The sequence below is a fragment of the Crocuta crocuta genome, unplaced genomic scaffold, assembly GCF_008692635.1.
Source record: "Crocuta crocuta isolate KB4526 unplaced genomic scaffold, BGI_CrCroc_1.0 scaffold1777, whole genome shotgun sequence".
NCBI lineage: Eukaryota > Metazoa > Chordata > Mammalia > Carnivora > Hyaenidae > Crocuta > Crocuta crocuta.
Window position 1 is genome coordinate 126,700 of NW_027532030.1, and position 11,512 is coordinate 138,211.

An 11,512-nucleotide genomic window follows, 5' to 3' on the forward strand; every position below is an offset into this window, starting at 1 on the left:
AGGCGCCCCAGGTCTTTTCATTTTGTCAGAAAAGATCATATACAGGAAAATCTTTCTTTTGTTAATCTGGACCACTTCTTAGGACGTTGATATGTTTGATGTACTAAAGTCTCTGTTGCTTTACAATGTTTTACCGAAGAATGGCTGAGGGCTGGGGATGGGGGGAAGAAAAGAGGAGGTGGTAAATACCAAGTATATAAAGCTTTATGAGAAGTATGTCGTATGTAGTATATATTAAGTAGGTGGATATTGCCATGGGAGTGGATACACAAGTAACATTGTTACCTAACCAAGTATTAATATGAAGACTTGGGAAAATAGGAAGTCAATTGTGAAATATAATCAGAGGGGTGTAGATGGACTATATTGCCCCTGAACTTGATCAGTTAGGTATAATCCAGACTCATCTGTTGTCAATTCCAGAATTCAGTACTTCCACTGCTCTCTTTCTAATATCTTAGAGTCCCTTGTTGCATTGTCATTCAGTTGAATACCTCCTTGCCAAGTCCCCATCCTGGATGGGCTGTGGATCTTCTCTGCCTCTGTTCAAAGCAAGGTAAGTTGATGTCATTATTACCTTAGGGTCACCAAGCAACCTAACCAGCTATATTAGTCAATAAATACATGCATATGCATTAAGTATGAAATATACATGTTGTGTGTCAATATAATTATATATTGATGCCTAGTCTTTCTTCCATCCTTCCTGCGAAAGACCAAGCCTGCCATGAGCTCCATCTCTTTCTCCTCTTTCTACTGGCTTCTTCCAGTCAATGGGTTGTCATGATCACCTCAGAAACCAAAATAAAGAATTATCAAAGCCTTCCAAGATTGAATATCCTATTCTTTCTTTCATTTTACTTTTCTCCTCCATGTCGTAATCAAACTTTTGTTGGCATCACCTACATTGTTTTTCCCATTTCATCTTAAAAGCATTGACATCTGGCTCCCACACAGACTACTCTGTTGAAAATTCTGTTCATGAAAGTCACTAATGACTTCCATGTGATTAACTCCAATGTATGCTTTTGGGTACTTTCTTTGCTTATCCACTCAGCAGCTTAAGACACTGTTAGACTACCCTTCTGTGTGAAAGCTGGTTTCCCTTCTACTGAGCCAGACACTCCACCCTTTGTGGTATCCTCTTCCACTCATTCCTTAAATAATGTTATGCCTCAGGGGGTGCTCTTAGGGTACTAGGTTTTCTCATTCTGTATATGGAAGTTCTACAGCCAGGCAGTCCATAAATGGAAAGAGAAGACGCTCCCAACCAATCTTACTCCGATCTACTTTTATGTCATGCTATACAATTTGATTATACTTTACTCCGATCTACTTTTATGTCATGCTATACAATTTGATTATACTTTACTCCGATCTACTTTTATGTCATGCTATACAATTTGATTATACTTTACTCCGATCTACTTTTATGTCATGCTATACAATTTGATTATACTTCACTGTTTTTCCCTTCTCACCCTACCTAATCCAGTTAAGCTTCATTCCTGGGACCTTTATTGCTGGCTCACCAAACAGACCAGGAAGATAATAAGCAATCAATAGAAGTTTGTTAAATGAATTAATGTCACGAGGAGGACCAGTGCATGTTGTATAAGTGCTTTTAGAGCATGCACCCTCTTGATCCTCCTCTCTTTGGATTAACTGACGTTTACTGAAAAAAAAAAGTTGATGCAAGATAGGCTTCATCTTATTTCCAGCTGTGACTGATTCATAGGGGACTGAGCTCAGAGAGCTATTTTGAATGTACTCGTCCAGGGGTCAGTGGGAAAGTGTTACAATCTATTAATACTGTCATGCCTCATACAAATAACATAATAATATCGTTTATTGAGGCACAGACCATCTGCCAAACACTGTGATAAGCACATTATTTCAGTTAGAGGTCACAACAGCTGCATGAGATACTGCTATTACCCTTGTCTTTACATTGACATAACGGAGACACAGAGATGTTAATTGCTTAGCCAGGAACACACAGGAAACACAGTAAAGCTGAGATCTAAAATGCATTCTTAGGGGCACCTGGGTGGCTCAGTCGGTTAAGCATCCGACTTCTGCTCAGGTTATGATCTCATGGTTCATGGGTTTGAGCCCCGAGTCAGACTCTGTGCTGACAGCTAGCTCAGAGCCTGGAGCCTGCTTTGGATTCTGTATCTCCCTCTCTCTCTCTGACCCTCCCCTGCTCACGCTGTCTCTCTCTCTCTCTCAGAAATACATTTTTTTAAAAAACACATTAAAAATATAAAATGCATTATTAGACCACTAGTTGCCATGAACTTTTGGATTCCTCTTGTCAACAGTGCAAGGTGATACCAGGCTCTAAGTAATTGATGTTATCCTGCCATTCTTTGGTTGAATTTAAAATGCCTTTCCTACAGGGGCACCTGGGTGGCTCAGTCAGCTAAGCGTCCTGCTTTAAGTTCAGGTCATGATCTCACCACAGTTAGTGGGTTTGAGCCCCACATCAGGGTCTGACAGCTCCAAGCCTGGAGCCTGCTTTGGATTCTGTGTCTCCCTCTCTCCCCCTCCCCTGCTTGTGCTCTGTCTTTCCCTATCTCTCAAAAATAAATAAAACTTTAAAAAATATTAAATGCCTTACTAATGAACTATTGTGGTATGTTTTGAACACAGAGAGGTAATCAGAATTTTTTTTTACAGCATTAATGTTTTTTAGATTGACAATAATGTTAAATAAATTTGTGGGAAAAAGGTGAATAAATAAAAATGTATATTTGAACAGGAAATTTAAAAATCACTTACAAAGTCCATTCTAGTGAAAGATAGATTGCCACTGTTAGTTTATTCTATTTTTTTCCAAAGACTTTATCTTAATCAGTGATACTTAAGTCTTAGCACTTTTTTCATTATCATACTTTTCCACTGTTTTTCTCTAAAGTAGTATAAACTGTCAGTAGATTCCCTTAATACCATCCTTAAACTTAGACAAAAGGGACACACACACTAGGCTTTGCCATTTCATGGACTTTGAATGTTATTCATGACCCCCTACATGCATACACACATGTACAAGCACACTCAAGCACATGTACACATGAACATGCACACACACAACTTGCTTCTTAATGTTTTTTATTTATTTTTGAGAAAGAGAGAGACAGAACATGAGTTGGGGAGGGGCAGAGAGAAGGAAACACAGAAACTGAAGCAGGCTCCAGGCTCTGAGCTGTCAGCACAGAGTCCCATGCGGAGCTCAAGCCCATGAATCGAGAGATCATGACCTGAACCGAAGTCAGATTCTTAACTAACTGAGCCACCCAGGTGCCACACACACACAACTTTTTTAAAGAATACCTAGTGTCTATGTCACTTAGGATCTCAAGACTGGGGAAAGAATACTCAGGAAGGAATGGGCCAGGGCACCTGAGTGGCTCAGTCAGTTGAGTGTCTGACTTCGGTTCAGGTCATGATCTCATGGTCCCTGAGTTTGAGGCCTACATCGGGCTCACTGCTGTTAGCCTGTCAGTGCAAAACCCACTTCAGATCCTTTGTCCCCCTATCTCTGCCCCTCCCGTGCTTGTGCTGTCCCCAAAAAGATAAATATTAAAAAAAAAAAAAAAGAATGAGCCAACTATCCCCAGGGTGGACACAAGGCTAGGGACATCTCATGCTTCCACCAGCCAGAGTGCAAAGACTTCCTAGCACAGGGAACAGTGAGTAGAGTCCTTATAAGGATGGTCTTTTGGTAGTGAGATGACATTACCCTACACTATAAAGTCTGCTCCATCCATGCTACCAAAGTTTAAAAATAAGCCCCAAAGGAATCAAACAGATTCCAAGTAATTCAACTATGTTCTGAAACAAATCCCAACCATACATAAAGGACTTAACAAATCCAGTACCCAGTAATGTAGAACTTATAATGTTCTGAATCCAGCCAAAAGCCATCAGGCATACCAAGAAACAGGAATATAGGGCCCAAAGGCAGTAGAAAAGACAATCATGAAACAAGGCCCAGAAGTGACACAAATGACAGAATTAGAAGAGAAGAAGATTTAAACACCTATCATAAATGAACCACATAAACTCAAGAAGATAGGAGAAAAGAACGTGATGAGGAAAGAAATAAAAGATATCAAAAAGAAACAAAATGAACTTCTAGAGATGAAAAATATACCACCTAAAGTGATGAATATACCAGATGGGATTAACATTCAGATAAGATATTGCAAAAGAAATTATCACTGAACTAGACGACATCTCCATAGAAATGATCAAAAACAAAAGAGAAAAACCTAAATGGACAAAACATCAGTGGCCTCTATGATCATACGGGATGGTATGATATATCTGTACTTAAGGTCCCAGAAGGAGATTTTTAAAATGTTGAAAAAGTAAGAAGGTCTGAAACTTTTCCCAATTTAATTAAAATTATAAAGTCAGAGATTCAAGAAGATTAGGAAACTCCTAACAGAAGACACAAAAAGAAAATCACATTAACGCACATTATCATCAAATTGCTGAAATATAATGGTAGAGAGAAAACCTTAAAAGCAGTTTGGGAAAGAGAAGACATATTATGCAAAAGAAATAAAATTAAGATGACGTCAGTCTTCTCTTTAGAAATTGTGCAAGCCAAAGGATTATGAAACAACATCTTTACAGTACTGAAAGAAAAATTATCTCAACCTAGAATTCTATACTCAGCAAAAACATATATTCAAACTGAAGGCAAATGCTTTTTCAGACAAACAAAAAGCCAAGAGAATTCATGACCAGCAGACCTGAGATACAAGAATTATTAAAGAATTTAAGAAGAATAATGGTTATTCAGGAAAAATGATACCAAATAGAAATTTAGATCTACCAAAAGGAAATGAACAGCACCAGAAATGGCAACTATGTGGGTAAATATATGATAATGAGTAAATATAGAAGAAAGCTTTCCTCATTTTAAAAATCTCTTTAAAATATAAATGACTATTTAAAATAAATACAGTATCAATGTTTGTGGGGTTTAAGACATGAAACATATGACAACAATAACACTAAAGATGAGTGGAAGGAGAAAGAAGTGTATTGTTGTAATATCCTTTACCCTGGACTTTAAGCCATTTGTCATATTATTTGACAGTAAATTGTACTTGAGAAATAAGTGAATTCCATAGCCTCAGGATTTAGAGTTATAAATACAACTGTCAAATCCATCTAGTCCAATGTGTCATTCAGGTCCATTGTTTCTTTAGTGATTTTCTGTCTAGTTGATCTATCCATTGCTATAAGTAGAGTATTGAAGTCCCCAGCTATTAGCGCATTCTTATCAATACGATTTTTTTCTGTTTGTGATTAATTGTTTTATGTATTTGGGTGCTCCCGAATTTGGTGCGTAGACATTTATAATTGTTAGCTCTTTCTGATGGATAGACTCTGTAATTATTATAGAATGCCCTTCTTCATCCCTTGTTACTGCCTTTACTTTAAAGTCCAGTTTGTCTGAGATAAGTATGGCTATTCCAGCTTTTTTTTTACTTCCAGTAGCATGATAGATAGTTCTCCACCCCTTACATTCAATCTGAAGGTGTCCTCAGGCCTAAAATGAGTCTCTTGTAGACAAAAAATAGATGGAATTTGTTTCTTTATCCAGTCTGCTACCCTATGTCTTTTGATTGGAGCATTTAGTCTATTTACATTCAATATTATTATTGAAACATATGGGTTTAGAATCATTGTGTTCTCTGTAGGATTCATGCTTGTAGTGGTGTCTCTGGTACCTTGTGTTCCTTGCAACATATCCCTCATAGAGTCCCCATTAGGATTCCTTATAGGGCTGGTTTAGTGGTGATGAATTCTTTCAATTTTTATTTATTTGAGGAAACCTTTATCTCTCCTTCGATTCTGAATGACAGGCTTGCTGGATAGAGGATTCCTGGGTGCATATTTTCTGTTTATCATATTGAAGATTTCCTGCCATTCCTTTCTGGTCTGCCAAGTTCAGTAGATAGGTGTCCCTTTGTATGTTAGGGCCCTTTTATCCCTAGCTACTTTCAGAATTCTCTCTTTGTCCTAATATTTTGCCAGTTCCACTATGATATGTCATGCAGAAGATCGATTCAAGTTACGTCCAAGGGTGTTCTTTGTGCCTCTTGGATTTCAATGTCTGTTTCCTTCCCCAGAGTGGGGAAGTTCTTAGTTATAATTTGTTCAAGTACCCCTTAGCTACTTTTTCTCTCTTCTTCTTCTTCTAGAATTTATATGATACGGATACTGTCCCATTTGATCACATCACTCAGTTCTCTAATTCTCCTTTTATACTCCTGGATCAATTCATCTCTCTTTCTCTCGGCTTCCTCTTTTTCTATCATTGTGTCTTCTAATTCACCTATTCTCTCTGCCTCTTAAATCTGTGCAGTGGCCAACTCCATATTATTATGCACCTCACTTATAGCATTTTTAACTAATCACAACTATTTTTTAGGTCCATAATCTTTGGAGCAATAGCTTCTCTGGTGTCTTCCATGCCTTTTTCAAGCCCAGCGACTAATTTTATGACTTTTTGTTCTAAACTCTTGGTCAGTTATGTTGCTTATATCTGTTTTGAGCAATTCTTTAGGTCTCATTTCTTCCTGGGATTTCTGTAGAGGAGAGTTCTTCCATTTTATCATTTTGGCTAGCTTTCTGTCTCTTGTAAGTTTTAAAAGCTTGTTATGGGCTCTGCACCTGCGAGTTTTGCTATATTAAAGGAAGCTCATTGACTGTACATGGCCTGTCCCTTCAGGAAGTGTTCTTTTAATGGTGTCCCTTGGTCTCTCTTGCTGTGCATTTGGTTATTTTATTTCCCTACTCATCATGGTATTTGGTACTCTCCACCATGTGTACTTTGGCTTCTTTCTTGAGGTAGCCGTGAAAAGGAAAACAGACAAACACACAGGGAACAAAAGTACACAAACGCACAGACAAATCAAACAAGGAAGCAAACCAAAAGGGAAAACAACAACAAAACAACAACAAAAGACAAAGAACAGTCTAAAAGCATAAAACCAGAAATCCCTGCTACAAATAAAGAGCAGGGTGGAGGCAGTGCTGATGGAAGAGAGAAATGACAGGGGTGGGGAGAGAGCTAAATTGAACATTGACCAGGCAGAGACACTAAAAAGCTAAATTGAGAGAGATAAAGAGGAGAATATGGTAGGAGGCCAGGAGAAAGAAACTAAGATAATGATAACCAAAGAAACTATATAGTCTGATTATTCCAGAGAGAGAGAGAAAGGAAGGTAACCATGGAGGTGTAGAATATGCATCAAGAGAATGGATTAAATGTGACTGTTTAAGCAAACCAATGACCAGAGTGCCCAGTCCAGCAGAAGGCAGATATAAGAATGAGATAAGGGAAAATATATCTGAATAGCAAGAATTGATCTAGAGTTAATCACAACAATGCATCAATGTTGGTCTTGCCCCCAGCTCCAGTAAATATAAATAAATAAATAAATAAATAAATAAATAAATAAATAAATAAATAAATAAAAATAAAAAGCAGCTCTTCAGCTCAGATGGTCATGGTTTGGTGTAGGCAGGTCTCACCTCTACTGTGGGTCCTGTGAGCCACTCCCTGAAGCCCCGCCTTGGTGATTATGGGGGAAAAATTGGCAGCACCCCAGTCCTTCTAAACTCAAGTGTTGTAAATCCTCTTTTGGGTCAGATCTTCCTGTTCAGCGGGTGTAGCCAAGGTGGGCCATGTTCTATGTCCCAAGGCCCACCTCATTCCCAAATCTTAGTCTGTGCGCTTTAATGATACCTCCTGAAATGTAATCCCACAGGCCAGTCTGCTTCCCAGCTGGGGATCAAGTAGGGAGAGTAGGGAAGCAGTTTCTTCTGGCACCACCTGGGACCGGGGCACCCAACCCAAAGAAAGCACCACACCTAGAGATAGAATCTCTCTCCAAACAACCTGCAGTTAGATATGGGATGATAGGATCCCTCTCCGTCCAGGGCCGAGGTTTTTCTCTTCTCCGGGGACAGTTCTATGAGCAGTTTCAGCTGCTCTGTCTCTTCTCCTGGTCTCTCTACAGCTCTCCACAGAAGGTGCTCCCTCCCATCTGTGCCTCTGGGTCCCGGCTATTTTTTCTCTTCCCCAGCTCGCAATCTCACCTACGAGGCTATTTTCTTAGTGGACTCTGTCTCTTTTACTCCCAGGCTCTTGCAGTTCAGTATCTTATGGCTTCATCCCTTCTTTCTTTGAAGATGCAGGCGGGCGCAAAGTATGGAGCTCTCTACTTCTCCGCCATCTTGCCTCTCACACAAGTCTCTTAGACAACTTTAAACTTTACAAATCATTTTCAAGTTCATTATCTCATTTAGTCCTCAAATCAACTCCATGAGATAGGTATTATTTTCCCATTAGAAATGACCATATCCTAAGTCCTTAGTGATTTCCCAACAAAAGTTGAATGTTAATGCAGAGGTTGTTTTTCTTTAAATATGGGGATGTTGGATGCTAAAATCAACAGGTATTTTCAGTTCAAGAGAGCAAACTAGAAAAACACATTTACTTTCTGTTACTCCTGAAACCAATTTAATACAAGTGTAGAAAAAACAAAATTAATAACAATCAAAGCCAAGGGAATATGGAAGTCATCAACCACAGAAAGATTTTGATACATTTCAAGCAGGCAAAAAGTGAAATGCAGGACTGATGAATAGATTAATCAAGAAAAGACTGTCCAAAGAAGGGTCTGCACAAGGCCAGTGTGCTTCTGTTGAGCCCTGTTTCTGGTCAAGAGAAGAGAGAATAGGTGATGAAAACAAGGAGACAAAAGATATGTTACGGGAAAAAAAGTTGATTTAATGAGTTCCATGGGTCACTCAGTCTTCCCTCCATAGTAACTCCATAGGAATTACAGCAGATTATTGGTGAGCAAAACAAGGGAACAGGGAGGGAGTGTTGAACCACAGGGTGTCAGCTCTGGTTCATTGTCACTACTACCATCTCCATCCAAGACTATATACCCATGGCTTCATGTACTATAACTGGAGATTGTTGCTTCATAAATTGTCAAATGAGAAGGAACCTTCCTGGCTTCTCTAATTTGTGGTTCTTATCAAAATAAAAATATTTTGTCATAAATTCTCTCTCAACATGTTTGCTTCTGCCCAGACAAATTATCACAGAATAACCACTTGCCATCTAATATGTTTTGCCTGTAAGGACAAGTAAGAAAATGGTCTGTGTTTCAAAAAAGCATCCTATCTGTCTACTCCAATTTGACAAGAGAAGTTAAGAGGGAGATTTTTCTGGGCTTTCCTTACCCAAATTACCTTGTATTGTCCTGAAGCCCCAACACGCATCATGTGCTTAATTTTTCCTCCCTGGGAAATAAAACGATGGAAATAACATGATTGTCATTTATTGTTTTCAAATATATCTGACATCATCATCTCTTTCAGAGTTCTAATAATAAATCTGTGCCCAAAATTTGTACAAGCTTGCTATTTCTGTTCAAACAAATGCTGCCAAGAAACTCTTCCTTACTGAACTCAAATGATATCAAAGGATTTGTGGTTAAATGTCTTATCTGGAAATCGTTTTTGCTGTTAAAGAGATTAGAAAGGGCTTATAATAGTTCTCCCTTTTTTATTTTTCAAACAGAATTAGGGTCTGAGCAAAACCTTTTGTGTCCTACCAACCCCAAAGTTAGTGGGGGATGGAAGTTCAAATTTGCTCTAATATACTATAAAAGCTCTCATAACCAAAGCACTAAAGCTAATTTTGTAATATATGAATTATGCCCAGTGCTATTTTAAATATGAAAAAATAAAGACAGTAAAGCCTTGGTTCAGGAGCATAATTTGTTCCGGAAACATGCTTGTAATCCAAAGCACTTGTCTATCAAAGCCAATTTCTCCATAATAAATAATGGAAACACAGATGATTTGTTCCACAACCCAAAAATATTCATATAAAAATCATTATAATACTGCACTATAATACAAAATAATAGAGAAAATACAAAATATAAAGAAAAATAAACAAATTAACCTGTACTTACCTTTGAAAACCTTCGTGGCTTGTGTGAAGGAGACAAGAGACATCATTACCGCTAACGGATGTTGACTGCACTACAGTATTAATAAGCTCTTGTCATATGCTCTATGTAATGTAATTGGCAATAAGGCAGCAGAGGAAAGGGTCTATATCTGCAGGCAGCTGACCTAGAATGAAGCAAAGCATTCCTGAGCTTACTCTTGTATGGAAAAGCAAAGAACTGCTCATAGGTGCTTTGAAGTGACAAAAATGACACCAGTGCCAATTGTGGACACCTTCTAATGTTCTGAAAAATCACTGATTTCTGCCAAACACCGTGGCTGAGACAGAGCATCAGAGCATGGGAGACAATCACCCACAATTCCACAGAGAAATAGAGAGAGACTCACAGAGACAGAGAGAGAGAGAACCATTGGCTCAATTGTCATGTGACGTTTGGCATCATGCACTCCTTGTATTGCAACACATCCCTCGTTTACCAAGTTAAAATTAATCAGAAATGCCTACTCATCTTGCAGAACACTTGCAGAACAAGTTACTCACAATCCAGGATTTTACTGTGTGTCTATAATATATATTATATATAAAATTTTTAATATATATATTTTTTGCTGATCTATATGATTCTTGGTTCTGAAACTTATGCATGTCATGTCCCAGATATGCAGCATCAGTCACGTGAGCCAAAAACACTTCAATGAAGTAAACCACAGAAAGGAGATTCAAACTGGGTAAAGCCACATGTAAGCCAAGATTTTTTAAACCTTCTTCCTCATGCTGAAGCTTTCAACTCATAGGCAATAATATATGTTTCTCTTCCCAGACACTCACGCATCTCTCCCCTCTTGGTCATAAGAATCTCTAGAATTCTGTTTAAGTGCCAACAATGTGAGGTGAAGAATGAACCTGGCTGGCATGCTCACAACTACCAAATTGTGTTGACCTTTCTTTAATCCAATACGTTGCTCCACTCTTAATGTACAATAAATGACATACTTGCTTTCTGGACATTAGTGAAATGCCTTACTAGACATATTCCTAGAAGGCCAGAGAAACTGGCTTCTAATCCATATGGAATTGGATTCACCACAGGTGAATTTCCTCCAGGGAGACCACAACATATATAGAATATAATCTCTTCTATTTTTACATATAGTCTTTACATATAATCTTACATATTTGGATTCTTCNCTAGCAGCAAGGGGCCAATCTCCAAAACCCCAGGTGGTGGAGCAGTGGGAGATGGGCACGGTCCTCCCAGAGATGGAGACTCAGCTGTTCCTGGGACCCATAAGCACTCCCGGGAGTCATCTACACAAAATCAAATCGTTCCGTGTGGAAGAGCCTCTATGTTGGAGAAGACACGCGTGTCAAGAGACGTGTGCGTTCACCCCCCACAGAGCCCCTGCAGCTTGCCGGCCTACACTGCCTCTGTCGCAGTGCCAAGTGGCAGCACTGTGTCTGTACTTGGAGCCACATCCACATGTA

The 11,512-nt window shown here is 38.8% G+C and overlaps 1 long non-coding RNA gene across 2 annotated transcripts; it reads right to left on the reverse strand.

Annotated features, from left to right (window-relative positions):
- Positions 1 to 212: 212 nt before the first annotated feature.
- On the reverse strand, positions 213 to 10,188 carry LOC144241660 (uncharacterized). Of its 2 annotated transcripts, none has more exons than XR_013338150.1 (3): positions 10,029 to 10,188; positions 9,298 to 9,348; positions 213 to 542 (listed from the first exon to the last, which is right to left on the reverse strand). It is a non-coding gene; the product is annotated as an uncharacterized LOC144241660 (long non-coding RNA). The 2 variants fall into 2 exon arrangements; XR_013338151.1 differs by having other exon boundaries at positions 9,289 to 9,348.
- Between the last annotated feature and the right edge of the window lie 1,324 nt (positions 10,189 to 11,512).